We start from the raw sequence: 12639 nt of genomic DNA on the forward strand, positions 1-12639 counted from the left end.
CACTTGTCTACTCTTGATTCACTAATGAGGTTTCACTCTTGGATTCTCAAATCATAAACACCTCACTAGGACCTTGCTCTTCTTGGCACTCACAAATGTGTTTCTCAGCTATTGGAATGAGCAAAAGTGACTCCACACACGAGTGGAGCTTCTATTTATAAGGCAGCCTGAAAAATAAACTGTTATGAGCTTCTGCGTGTTGACCGGACGCTCCGGTCAGTTCAACCCATAAACCAGTAAAAATGTATTGACCGGACGCTGACAGGGTCCGGTCAGCACTGATCAGACACGTCCGGTCGCATAAAACCCTTACTGGAGTCGACCGGGTGCTGAACCCTCAGGGTCCGGTCAGTACTGACCGGATGCGTCCGGTCACTGATTCCCTTCCCTGGAACCTTACTGGAGTCGACCGGACGCTGCCTTTCAGCGTCCGGTCACTTGACCTCTTCAGCGTTCGATCACACCGAATGCAGACATCTGATCAAATGAACTGACCGGACCCTATGGCCAGCGTTCGGTCGCACCAGGGCCAGCGTCCGGTCAGCATTTGACCCTCCATTCACTTCCAACTCTCGATCATATGTGAATGAAGTTTGCTCCAAAGGATCTTCGGCATTCATAGGAGCTACCTAGAGCTAGTTTTAACAAGTGTACACCACACCTAACTCACTAGACTTAACTAGGTCAAGCTACCCGTCCATACCCCCCTTAATAGTACGGCCAAAGAAAAAATAAAGTCCTAAACTACTCTAAGTGTCTCTCCAACTCCAATCGACACTTAGAACTAGTCATCCTTAACCTTGTCGTCCATCCTTTGAAAATTGAAACGATTTCCATCATAGGGGCATGACAACTTTGATTGCCCGATTGATCTCCATTACCATGACCTAACTTAATTGCATCTGCAAAACACACGTTAGTCATAGTAGTCTTGTATTGTCATTAATCATCGAAACCCAACTAGGGGTCTAGATGCTTTCAGCAACGACCGGTCTTTAATTGACATAGACAGGGAAAAAGTGTAACCGAGCTATGCCCTGTTGGCCGTAGGACACAACCCTTTACACCCACCAGTACCCAAACCATATCCCTGCCCGGTCACCATTTTTTCTTTCCATCATTTTATCATGAGTGATCATATTTATCACATATTTGCGAGTAACGGCAGGTTAATCATGCTACCGATATCCTGAGCATAGCAGCTACTCGACCTGTACTAGTATGACTCATAGGTAGATATATTTATGCATGTAGTTTTCATAAAATACATATTACCTAAATGCACATCATATATATATTCAGTGATCATTAAAAATAAGGGTTATGCACTGGGGCTTGCCTTGGGCAGGCGACGGGTCAGTAAGGTCAGCACCAAACGGCTTCGGGGCTCCCTCCTGTATGAGGATCTCCTCCTCGTACTCCTCAATGACTTCTTTGTACTCCTGTTCGTCGACGGGCATGAATTCTACCAGCTCGTGATCTACATGCATGAAATGATGATGTCATGCTTAGTAACACAACAACAACAACAACTCTTAAAAGTACATCTGTTTAACTACTAAGCTAGTGCTACCGACTACGGTACTATGTTATCTATTGCTACCAATAACAAGTATGAGGTATGGCATACATTATTATAGCAACTACCGGTATTCTTACTCCTAATGTTGATTTACATTATATATGATAAAGCAAGGATAATAGCTACTCTATTTATCATTCTACTCTAGGGCTACAAAATTTACAGTAAGTACATAATAATCTAGTGAGCCTACTGTAAAATTTTCATAGCCATATCTATCATCAATCTACCACAAAAATTCCTACAATTATTAATTCACATAATATTAAGCTCTCTAGTTTGAATTTATGAACCTACCATTGTCACAGTTAACTGTAATCTAACTATACTAACAGGTAGACGGTATTTTTGTGAACCTAACAAAATTAGTTTCACTATTTTTAGACAACTACACAATTTACTACAATTTATCAAAGTTTAGCTAGAAATTATATTGAATAAACGTTGGTGTTTTACTAGAGAATTGAAAAATGAATTCACCGCGCGGCCCGCGAGCGACGACTTGGCCCACCCCGGCTTCCCGCCCGTGCGCTCACGCAGCAACCGACACAGCCCACTCAGCGTCGTGCGACGTGGCCCAACGCAGGCAGCCCACAGCGAAGCCGCGCGCGGTTGGCTTTTTAGCGAAAAAGCCCCCGTTCTCTACCTCATTCGCAAAACCCACTCGAGCACTATTTCACTCAGTCATAGAGTTTGCATCTAGGACCCTACTTCCATTCAAATTCGTGTTTTACAAAGCCCCTGGCCAGACTAACAACGCCGCGGCCTCGCCGACCAAACGCTGACGAGCACCAATCCCTTTAGCACACACTAGCACCCCCATGAGCATCTACGTACCATGCGCAATCGACTGAGGTAACAAATGCACAGAACAGCGCACCACGCAGGCGTGGCCACGTGCTGCGATGGGGTCTGGCCGTAGTAGCCCGACGCCGATGAAACCACCTACCCAAACGCTTCTACTGCTACTCGATGACCATCTGCAGTCTAAAAGTAACCACCTTGAAGCCCTAATTAAATAGCTGTTGCGCCCAACCGAGCTGGACACAGGAGCAGATTCAAAGCCAGTTCACTAGCGGTCGCCCCCGCGCTCCGGCGAGCCTCGGCCCTAATTGAGTCAACTAGCTACTCTAGAAGCAAGAGGACCTCACCAGCGATGTGACAGACGGGCTAGGCTAAGTCGCGAGGAACAGCAACAGCCTGGCCATGCGCGCAAGGTGGTTTCGGTTCACGCCGGCCACGGAGAAGACGTTCCCGGTGACCTGTTGCACCGTCGGCGGGGCCACTGCTCGGGTGAGGCAAATGAGTCAAGGAGAGGTAATAGCCGTGCTCGACTGAAACAAAAGAGCAAGGAGCAGTGCCTCAGGTCGAGAACTCATCTTGTCGGCCATGGCAGACCACCGAGGGGAAAGCTCTCCCCATTACCTCACCGAAGGATGGAAGCCCATCGAATTGACTCCAATCGGAAGCTAACTACTCTAGCTATTTGGGCACACGGTGAATTGGAAAGGGATGGATGGTACACTGCCAATTTGAGGGCGACGACACTTGGCTCAGAGGTGACAACGGCGACGACGAAAGCTTAAATCGGCTCCCAACAACGTACTACCGCCCCGAGCAAGTTAGGCCCAACGCTGTACTCCCACTCGTCCTTTGAACGTGGGCAAATGCGAGAGGGGACAAGCTAGCCGATGACTCTCTAAACGAGGCGATGGGAAGGTGTGGTGTGTACACGCGTGCAACCATGAAGACGAGGGCCGATGGGGCCAACCCATGCGTGCGTAGTCGCAAGGTCAATGAGAGCAGTGGCTGTGTAGGCGGTGCACGTGAGCGTGCTTGGGCGAGTGGCGACGCCGGTTCGGACGAGCCAAACACGTCGGTAGACGTGACGGCGAGCAGTGACGCAGACGGACGTGATGGAGGGCAGAGCATTCAGGTCCATTGGGCCCCAGTGCACGCTTGTGTGCATGAGTCGTGAGCCAGGCGCGCTACAGCGGTGATGACCGGGTGGTAGTGACGGCCGAACAGCCAGCGCACTGCGATGACGGCGGACAACGGCCACTGGGCACGTGCGGTGTGCGTGAGTTGCACCAGAGCTTGGCGGCAGGAGGCCGTGGCCAGCGGCGCAGGGAGCCACGCGCGCGGACGTGGCTGCACAGGCGTGACGGTGGCGCCGCGGCCGGCGCGGCACCGCGCGCTGGGTAGGCCAGAGCAGAGGCGCCAGGCCGAGAGGAGGCGGTGACCGCGCCCGGATGTGGAAGACGTGCCTTGCACGCTTTTTAAAGCTGCTACCACGACCCATTCGACGATCCGAAAACCAAACCAGCCATTCTAATCCTCTAGGGGTTACGTAGGGCTATCGACCTAAGCCATGACATCTCGCCACTTCCAAAGCCGATTGCTCTACAAAAATAGCTGAACATGCCTTCGTCGACCCATTTACCGACTTACGCGAAACGACTAAACCTAGAACGGTTTCGCGTCGAATCCCTTTTCCAAGCTACTTGTTACACTAGCTAGCGAACCCCATCTTCGATTGCACGTATTTCATCGTTGCCTACGAAGTTCATACTAAAACTTTATCAAAGTTCGCATAAACGTTCTATAGTATTTTTGTTCAATAAAAATTCACTTAGAACCCTAAACGATATGAAGAGACATGAAATGTAACACTTGTTTCTTATTTCAAATGAACATTTCAAGTTCTGAAAATCGATGTATACTCTATATTACATACATTTACACACAAGTATGATGCTCATGCAGTGTTTTAGCAAACATTGTACAATGTAACACCAGGAGTGTTACACTGGTCGTGTTGATGTGGTTGATATGATGTCAGCATGCAAGGATTTTTTATTGACTCTCCACCGAGAGTACGTCCCATTTGGCATGGCTTTACTAAAACCATTTTTTTCTTCAGCTCCATGAATAGCTCCATCGGTGGAGTTGGAGTCGTTTTGTTAAACCATTTGGCAAAATGGTTCCACATGTAGAGTTTCTTAAAATATGCTCTCACCACGAGACCCAATGTAGGACCCACCGGGACGAGGTGAGGCCGGGTGAAACCACTATTTTTTATTTCATCCCACCTCAAACCTCTATGAGAATACGATTTAAGGGGCTTCCTAGGTGAAGCTATTTTGTTTTCCTCACTTGGTAGAAAACGGCCCAAACGACTCCTGAAGTCAATGGAGAAGCCATGCCAAACGTGGCATAAATCTAAGAAAATCTAGTCGATCCTGGCCTGAGCCCGTCAAACTTGCTCCGGCCTGCGAGCCTTAGTGAACAAGACCTAGATATAGGTTAACTGTCTAGAAAATACTTTCTCAGCCTGAGCCCGACTCAAAATATTTATTTTAATTACTCTCACAGGAAATGCATAGGCACACCCAGGCCCAACTCATCCAGTGGAATGGTCATGAGCAGGATTATTTCGACCCAAAATAGCCAAACTTTTTCGGTCAGGCTTAGCCTGCAATATGCTCAGATCTAATCAACACGAATTTTTAATAGATGTATTGGAAAGACCAGCCAACCTATATATAAACTAAGGGTGATGGCCAATCGACCACACACAATTGAATCTATTAATATACTATTAGCTTTTATCATATCTTTTATCTAAAAAAAATTCTCTATTTGACACTACAAAACATCTCCTTCCTATTTGATACCAAAATTTAATAAAATCTTCCTTATCTATCGTCACTTATTTCGTTTTTTGTTCTCCAAACACTACCGTCACTTTTTTTTGTTGTAACGACATTAAGTCCATCGCAAAAAGACCATGTTGCCCCTCCCGTGTGAATGCTCAGAAGATAAGCAGCTAAAATACCAGGGAAAAAACATCTACAAATAAATAAATGAGACAAAAAAATATATGTAGCAACATGCATCAACTTGAACACAACACGCCCTGATGGAAGTGTGGATTATGGACAAAAGATGAACTGACTGACAGATAGGAAACATTTTAAGTTCCAATGTCAATAAAGAAGGATAAAATTTTCTAGTCTAGGGAATTTTCTCTATCCTTAAACCTTATCGTGGTTTTCATTCTTCGTTGTCTCTTACAATGCCCTGGAGCGGTTAGGTCACTTAGGACAGTCCATAGCCGCTGCCAGGGTATGTTGTTTCTTTCTTTCTTTCTTTTGAGAGGAGGGTATGCTGTTTCTAATCTAAAGAGACCTTGATGGCGCGTGTTGTTTGTTGTGTACATATATATGGCGCTCCAGGCGAAACGACTCCTAATTCTCACCGTATTCGTATGAAGACTTGTTCGTGCGCGAACACCCAGCCAAATTAAACTGAGCCGCGAACGTACCAGAGCGTGCGCAATGTGGCAAGTGTGAAGCGAATGGAGCGCTGTGGAGCTGCAGCCTGCAGGCCTGCGAGGCTGCAACTGGAGAGACAGGGACATGTCGTCCGAGGTTCAGCGCCGACGGTTCAGAGCTGTTGGCGTCGTGATCGTGAATCGATTGCTCTGGATTTTTCGGAGGAAGCTAGCGTGTTTGGATCCGGCTACGTCGAGAATGTTGCACAGAATGTTTGAATATTAATAAAAAAACAAATTACATAATCCGTCAGTACTTCACGAGACGAAATTTTTAAGCCTAATTAATCTGTCATTAGCATATGTGTACGGTAGCAAAACATTGTCAAATTATGGACTAATTAGGCTCAAAAGATTCGTCTCGCAAATTAATCACAAACTATATAATTAATTTTGTAATTAGTCTATATTTAATACTCTATACATATATCAAATATCCGATGAGACAGCGACTAAAATTTAGGAGGGGAAACAAACACCCCTTACTGGCTTTAGCTGCACGGAGGATCTCTTAAAAGGAATCCGGCTACCAAACCGCGGGCGCCCAATAGGGCCATGTCACCCGTTAGTCTGGTAACGGTTGGATCGAAGCAGCTCGCGACAAGGGCCGTTCGATGCAATCGGTTCAGGTCCTACCCGCTTCGAAACGGACCCGAAATCTCACGAAGTCTCGCAACCCAAAAACTCGTCGCCTTCGCCTCGGGCCACCCGGCGTGCGACTCATCAGGTCGCCGCCTCCTCCTTCCTCCTCCGCGCGCCGCCGATGGACGTCGTCGACCAGCCACCGCGCGCGGAGGCCGCGGCTCCCGCTCCCGTGCCCGCGCTGGAGCGGAGCATAGCATCGACTGGATCCCGAATTACGCGCACCGCATCCTGCACCGCCTCGCCGGCGATCTCTGGGGCAGCGAGATGGACCCTAGCGCGCTCGTCGATCAAGGGCGCCATGACCCACGATGTCTTCCGCATCACCTCGCTCAGCGGCGAGGTCGACCCGCACAAGGTGCTCGTCCGCATCCACGGCTAGGGCGTCGAGGTCTTCTTTGACCGGGGCAACCACGGCGGTGGTAAGGCGCGGGCCAATGGCCGCCCAGATTCACCTCGCCTCCTTGCTCGATTGCCATCGTCGGCAAAGACCTCCACCAATTCCATTGTCGCCTTGTCCCCCTTTCCTGCTGCAGCTGCTTCGCTACGCCACTAGATTGTTCGATGAAATGACTTCAGATCGCTGTGACTTGGATAGGTTCTGCAGCGCAGAATGTTTTATCAACTGTGACATTCAACTTTCTTTAATAAACTTCATTCATCGATGCTTGCTCAAAAACTGAAATATATATTTTATGGGGTTATTAGTACTTAGAATGTTGTTGAGAATGCATACACGTTTTTCTTTGTGCGATACAAGATTAAACTGGTTAAAAAATCTAAGCAGGCAACAGTAATAGTTCCAAGGATATTATTGGTTTACGCAAGAATTATTTAGTTTACTATTTCCTTCCAATTATATTTTACACAACAGTAATAGAAATGTTCGCATGAATGACTACTGTCTTTCAATTATATTTAGAAGAAATTCATTGATTGCACTATGCACTATAAACTTTATCTTTCCAATTGAATTCTACAGGAGTCAATAAAGGTAGTAATATTCAACTGGAGAAGGTATATTGGTATATGTGTCCTGCCTTTTCTTGCATAAACTGTTTCTGGAAAATACATATTAGTACTCAAGACACTCTCCAAAAATGTCAACAACTTTCTTAGAGATATGAAAAAGAAGAAAGGACATCTTCACTGCTAGCTACGTAAATAGAGGCAACCTTTTTATGACTCATCGCTGTTTATTAGAGATTATCTTTGGATTTCACTTCAGTCCTTTGCAGTAACTATTCATTCCACGTTCAGATCTCTTTCATTGACGACAAGACCATACTATCTCAGTTTGTTCAGCGAGCAGTGAATGAGATGGCAAACTCTGTTTGTTGCATTCAAAGCAAAGTTCACTCAGTTCAGAAAAAACATAAGAATCTCAGTGAAATCCATACTTCCAAAATACTCTGATGAAACATATGCGAACTAATTCACTCCGAATAAAGGAAGAAGAAATATCCCTGTTAACAATCTCTACTCTTTACTATAATCCAATTGTATCAGCCGATGCAACAAATTGGTGTGTTTAAAGATAGCCAGAAAATTATAGTACTCTTTACAAAAGTAAAGCATCAACGACATATATAAAAAAATTCCAATGGGCTGGGCAGCTGGCCTCCTCCAAGCTGGGCGCGGTAATGCCGCGCCGGTGTTTCTAGTGGAGGTTGGATCATTGCCCGTTGCTTGGATCATGCTGCGCCATCGCTTCATTTAACCCTAGCCGTCCGAGTGTTGATGCAATGACAGTCGTTCTCCAAGTTCCTCTCTCTCTCTCTCTCTCATGAATATTAGAGAGGATCTTGACTTCTTGAGCGATAGCAGTTTCGTGAAGTTTTTTTTGTTTTAAAAAGTGAAAAGCAGAAAGGATCTTGGGCCACGCAATGAGTAGTCTTGGTCTCTTGGCATATTCTCTGCGAAGCTGATTGAGTTATCCTGTGATAAACTAAAGACCTAATCAACGATGCAAATAAAATGGCCATTTGCTGAACTTTGTGAACCATTGTTTTCCCATGCTTCCTTCCCTTTTGCAAATCTATCGCGGTCGGCCATGATAACCTAAAAAAAACCACGTCTTATACCCTATATAAAAAGGGAATTAAAAACAAGGTTTATACTAAGTCAGACGATGCATGAGGCGAGGAACGAATATGCCATTTCCACGAGGACGACTGATTGCATTGGCTTGCACGAGGACGCGATAGAGCAGATGGAAACAGAGAAGAAGAAGAACGAACACAGCAATGGCCGGATGCATGTTTAATCCTGGCCGCTCTCTCCCTCCCGGCCCTGCAATGCATTCTCGAGTCAGATTTGGCCGCCCTTTCGCTGGCCGCCGTCTGTTTCGCCCGCGATTCCTTCGGTTTTTTCCCCATGGCAACCGGTGGCTAGCACATGCCGACATCCCGATTCGCAGCTGCTGGCTGCTAGTTGCTGGCTAGGTTACTTGCTCGTGATCCTCCTCTCCTTATAGGTCAAGAACTCCGTCGCTGACGCACACGTACGCACCCCACACGAGTGTTTAACTGTTTATATATTCATTTTCAGCAATCAGCACTAGTACACTACTAGTATACGGAGTACTATACAGACACTCTAAAGTCCATCAATATTCTTTTTTGAGAAGTCTCATACTTAACTGAGGATTCGCGCAAGCTTTGTACTGAAGATGCTGCATGTTTGCCAAATGTAGTTTGGTTAGAACACTTCACCTAAAAGTAATCAGTTACACGTTCCAACTAACTGCCCATGTTGTTATCTCTAATAACAAAAGAACTCGTTAGTCAGACGGTTGACATGTTCAGATTGGAAGCGGTAGTACATAGAGATGGTTCGCTAGAACTTATCAACCTGGCTGGTTTATCACAATAAATCAGCAAACAATATTTTTCAACCAAACTTTTCATCGAAAAGGACGGTCATCACCTCTGAATCGGCCGTCCGTTAAAAAAGAACACCGGGAATTCCACTTCGGCAGCTTTAACAGTAGAGCGGAATTTTATAACGTATAGCATGGCTACATACAGAATTCTCCTGCTTTGGTATGGTACTACGGAAAGACATGAGCGGAAAAGTTGAGAACCCAACTGCCGTCTGTAGAGAAAGATACCAGGGGCGCGTTTAGATGCAAAAAATTGTAGGTTTTGGCTATCGTAGAACTTTTGTTTGTATTTGACAATTAGTGTCTAATTATGAACTAATTATATTTGAAAGTTTCGTCTCGCGATTTCTCACCCAACTATGTAATTAGTTTTTTTTATCTACATTTAATACTTCATGCATGTGCCGCAAGATTAAAAAAAAATTAGGAACTAAACAGGCCCTAGTTTGGTGGCCGGCAGTTAGTCGCGAAGAGTTCTCCACCGGAGACGAGGAATCTCCCCGCGCCGCGGGCCTATAAATTGAGCGCGGCGCTCGGCTCCATCGCCACCAGCAAAGCAGCCAATCATCAAAGCCTGTCTGAGCAACAAAGCAGGTGCCGTGCCGCCGACTATAAGAGCAAGTATAATAGCAGGCTATAAGCCGACTAAATACTGAAGTGAAGGAGAGAGGGGAGAAGCGGGCTGTAAGCTTACAGCCGGCTTGGACACAAGAATCAAGAAAGTCTGTAAGAGAGACAAGTGGGCCATGTATTAACTGTAAAGAGCCAACTACTGTATGAATAAGCTAAGAAAAGGCTAAAAAAAAACCTTACAGCCAACAAGCCAGCTGTATTATTAACCTTCCTCCAAGCAGTGCAGGCCGGGCCGAGCGCCACTCTTCCAAGTTCCAACGAGAGCAGAGCAAGCAACGCCGACCGGCCACCACCTCAAGGTCGTCCAATACTACTCCAATCCAATGGGTTCACTCGGCGGCAGTATCGGCGGGAAGGCGCCCGAGTCGTCGTCGTCGCTGCGGGCCGCGTGGGCGTGCCTTGCCCTGTGCCTGCTCCTGCTGCTGTCTCGCTGCTCGCCATGCGAGGGCCGCAAGCTGCTGGCGGAGGCCGAAGAGGAAGGCGGCAAGGTGATGTACTTCGAGGGTGGCCTGGTGCTCAGAGTGCCACCGCCACCGAGTGTCGTCGGCGGCGGCGAGGAGCCCGCGGCGGTGCCGAGGTGGTTCCCGGCCACCGGCAGGGCGGCGCGGTTGATGCGGTCGGTGCCCAGTCCTGGCGCCGGGCACTAGCCTCAGTTCACTGCCTGGTGCTCGTTAACCAGTGTGCAGCAGCCGTGCTGGGACTCCGGCGCGATCGATTTCTTTGCTCTCGCTACTGCTACCTTTACGTTTTTTTTTTCCAGTTCTTGAGATAAAACAAAGCACGACAATGACACATGCATCCAAAATGTTGAAAGAGTCGAATAAGGTGTACGTGCTTGTGCATGGCCAAGCTGAAAACAGTGTAAAAGTCCATGTCTGTAACTGTAAAAAGTGTAACGCGATGCACTAGATAACGTTGCTACAAAGTCGTCGTCAAAGCTCCCCTGTCGTGCCAGTTGCGCCGGTCAGGTGTCCGGTAGCGTTGTGCTCGGCACTTGCCATCGCTTCTCTTTGATGTCTCGGCCGCTCAGCGAGCGAATTTTTTATTTTTTAGCTTTTTTTTTGAAATTTTTTCACAAATATGTCCTTGAGGTAAGATTTAGCTTATATGTCTCGGCATCATTGTTACTGACGCCGAGCTTTTGGGCTAGATGTAGACAGAGGCTGGATGTAGACATAGCGATAACATGACAGGCAGCTCGATGTCTTAGACCTTGACGTCGAGCTCGGCGTCATCGATCTTAGCGTTAAGCTTGGTATCGTAGATCTTTGCGGCGGCGGCGGTGGCACGGGACGAGAGCTTGACTTGGGAGTGCAGCCGGCGTCGCGCGTGTAAAAGCGTCGTCGTCCCCTGGCCACCGGCCGCGGAGCGCGACGTGCGGGGAGGCCCGTGCCGTGAGGACGGACATGGACATGGATCGGCATCGGGCATCGGGCATCGGCAGGTGTGGACCGAGAGACGCGGACGCCGCGTGGTTAGGCCGGACGATTGGCGCCTACAGTAGCTTATACTACTACTATTTTTTTTCTTTATTATCGGGGGCATGTCACGCTGTCGATTGTCCTGCGTTGCTAGGTCCCCTCTAAAATTGCAGTGGTTGTTCCATCGAATATTTGAACACGTACATAGAATATTAAATATAGATTAATTACAAAACTAATTACATAGTTTACGATTAATTTGCGAGACGAATCTTTTAAGCCTAATTAGTTTATGATTTGACAATATGATGCTACAGTAAATATGTGCTAATGACAGATTAATTAGGTTTAAAAAATTCATTTCGTGGAGTACTGATAAATTATGTAATTTATTTTTTATTAGTATCCGAATACCCTGTATAATATCTTTTCAACACACTTTCTAAATTTTAGTCATCGATCAAACACCACCTTAATTCATTTGGCGCCGAGGCAGGCGCGCGGTTCGTGGCGTCCAATCCAGCGATGCCAGGCCAAATGTGATTGTGATGGGGGAGTAGCTTGCAATTGCAATCGGTCCTCGGTCCTCCCTGCTGTGGCTTTCGGTCCGGACACCTCATGTCTGCCCGCAAGTACGGAGTACTCATTACTATTAATTACTGGAGTAGTATTTGCTACTGGCCTACTGCTACTGCTAGTCTTCAACGGTTGAGGTCTTTAGGGCACGTACAACACGTCTTCTGGTGCCGTCTCCAGCGCGTGAATTTTACGAAAACAACCCCGGTCTCACGAGTCGACGCTCTCCTCGTCGCCTCACGAGTCGACGGCAAGGGCGCGTGCTCCAAGACGCTCTCAACCGCTGGAGACGCGTTGTACGGGAGGGGCTCCTTGAGTCGACGAGCCCACGGATCCAGTGCGGGCGCGTCCGCAGAGGAAGTTGAGGGCGCGCGCAAGAAAGATTCTACGCGCCAAATCTACCCTTCTCTTCACCAGCTTTTGGGGCGAAAGAGCCCAAGTATGGCATTGGGGCGGCGTCGGTCTTAGAGCGGAAGAGCCCGGGCACGCCGGCGGCGGGGAGCGGCTGCATTGGGTGCGGTGGGAGCAACATGACCTGTGCGTGATCGACTTCACTGCGGAGGAG

This window comes from Miscanthus floridulus, chromosome 16 (genome assembly GCF_019320115.1).
Source record: "Miscanthus floridulus cultivar M001 chromosome 16, ASM1932011v1, whole genome shotgun sequence".
Taxonomy (NCBI): Eukaryota; Viridiplantae; Streptophyta; class Magnoliopsida; order Poales; family Poaceae; genus Miscanthus; species Miscanthus floridulus.